Here is a 2,228-nt window from a genome sequence, read left to right on the forward strand (position 1 = left end):
CCGAGGACAACGTGATGGTTAGCGCGGCCAGGCCCGCGTGGAGGGGGGCAGCGCAGGCCCGCCATTGGTCGGGCCCGGGCGAGCGCTGCCGCGGAGGGCGGGCTTCTCGTCGTCAGGGGAGGGAAGGGGAGGGGGAGGGAGGAAGCGGCGCCGGGGGTGAGGGTGCGGGCGAGGCGAGCAGGCGCTGGCGAGCGAGCGAGCGAGCGAGGCCCGGCGGGGGCTGCCGAGGCAGGATCTCAAAATGGCGGTTTGTTATGTGGTGTACCGCGGAGAGCCGGTGATGTAAGAGATATGCCGCCACCGCAGCATTCGCATCCCTCCGCAGCAGGCCTGTGCATCGCCCCCCCCCCCTCGGTAGTACCTTCTCCTACTCGTATGGCTCCTTCTATCCTTATATTACGTGGATCAGCGGAGAGGCTGCGTATAGAACACAAGTTATTTGTTTTTACACAGTTATTTACCTTTGGAACAAAAACTCATATCGCGACCGCAGAAGGAACACAGCGCAATAATGAAAGTATAAGGAATTCGTGCGTACAGCTGAGTTTTGTCTGGAGTATTGGCGTAGCGAAAAGTTGTTGGAGGTGCAAACTATTTGCAGATAAAAACTTTTTTCCCCCAGACAACACATATCTGGAAATGCTCTCCAACTTCGTTGTTCGTTGTCGGTTAGAGGAAATAAGGTTTTATTTTTAACGGACTTTCAGCTCCACCAAATAATTTCTCGTTTCTGAAAGAAGCGTAAAAAAATACCATCCACGGCGTGCGGTGAAAACTGTGTTAACTAGAAAATATGACGCACTAAAGTTCTTTAATAGACTGACTACTTTCATTTATCAGGCGACATCATAATTTCGAATTTTGGTAAAACGTGACAATTTAATTGAATTATTGCATTTGCTTATTTCCGACTTTATTTTCCCGTCTTCCAACGGCCAGGCCCTGGTTGGCGCACCGGGCCCCGCGCGCTGGGCCCCGCGCGCCGTGCGTCGCTTGCCGGGCTGACCCGCCAGACCGCCGCGTCCACCGGGTGGCCTACCCGGGTGACCGCGGGCGCCACAGGAGACGCGCCGCTCCGCTGAACCATCAGCTGAGAGCCAGTCCTCCATCAACAGCTGACGGGTGACACCTCGGGCGTCAACAGCTGACGGGTGACGCGGTCCGGCCGCCGCCGCCGGTTCCCCTTTCCCTTTCCTGACCTTGGCATCTGCTAATTTCCCCCCTAACCGGCCGGACCGTACCGGGTCGGACTGAGCGAGGCGGCGCGGGTTGGGGCGGGGTGGAGCCGACCCGCTGCTGGACCAAAAGGGAAACGAGGCATCGGATATTGGCGCTTTCGGCCGAGTGGACGCGAGCGAGGCCCTTCCCGTGCGCGTGTTTGTGTTGGAGGGGGAGAGAGAGAGAGGCAGGTGACGGGGAGGGAGAGAGGGGTAGGCTGGGATGCGCCGGAGCACATATAATGTGTCATTGTATGGAAAGGAGAGAGCGGAATCTTACGTGGAGTAGTGGCGCCTGACGGCGGGCCTCCCCCTCCCCTCCCCGATAGGCGTGGCCAGTGAGGGTGGGGGTAGCGGGGTGCGGTGCGGAGCTCGGCTCGGCTCGGCAGGGACGGCCGGGCGGGCGGGCAGGCCTGGCGAACTGCACGTAACCTTGTTAGTCACTTTTCGTTTGGTGATCCTGCCGGCATCTTGCGAGGCCCTGCGCGGCGCAGACCAGCGCAGCCCCTTGAGTGTGTGTGTGTGTGTGTGCAGCGGGCAACAGAGGAAGAGCGAGAGAGGAAGAGCGACCGAAGAGCAGCAGGGTGGTGCGGAGGACGGCGAAGAGCGAGCAAGCGAGGGGGCGGCGAGGGCGAGCGGCCTCGCGCACGGAGCGGCGCGCACGCGGCCCCTCCGGCCGGGGCGGGCGGGCCGGCGGCGCGCGGGCGGGCGGCTGGCGCGCGGGCTCACTCGCGGACGTGGAGGCGTGGAGGACGGCGCGTCGCGGAGTGCCCGAGTGTGTCGTGCAGTGAGTGTCGTGCGCGCGGAGCGCTGCGGAGCAGGACCTATGTCGTAGCCACGCGTGGGCCGGGCCCAGCAGGGCGCGCCTCCCGCGCGGACCAGCCGCCATCGCCACGTCGGCGACGACGTCCTCGCCCGCACCCTACTACTCAGAAGACTGCTACGGCTTCAAGTTGGATTTCAAGCCGAATCTGGCCGCTTGTTTGGGGGCCGGTGACGGGGGAGGAGGGG

The sequence above is a fragment of the Frankliniella occidentalis genome, unplaced genomic scaffold (genome assembly GCF_000697945.3).
Source record: "Frankliniella occidentalis isolate FOCC.00 unplaced genomic scaffold, Focc_3.1 Scaffold194, whole genome shotgun sequence".
Taxonomy (NCBI): domain Eukaryota; kingdom Metazoa; phylum Arthropoda; class Insecta; order Thysanoptera; family Thripidae; genus Frankliniella; species Frankliniella occidentalis.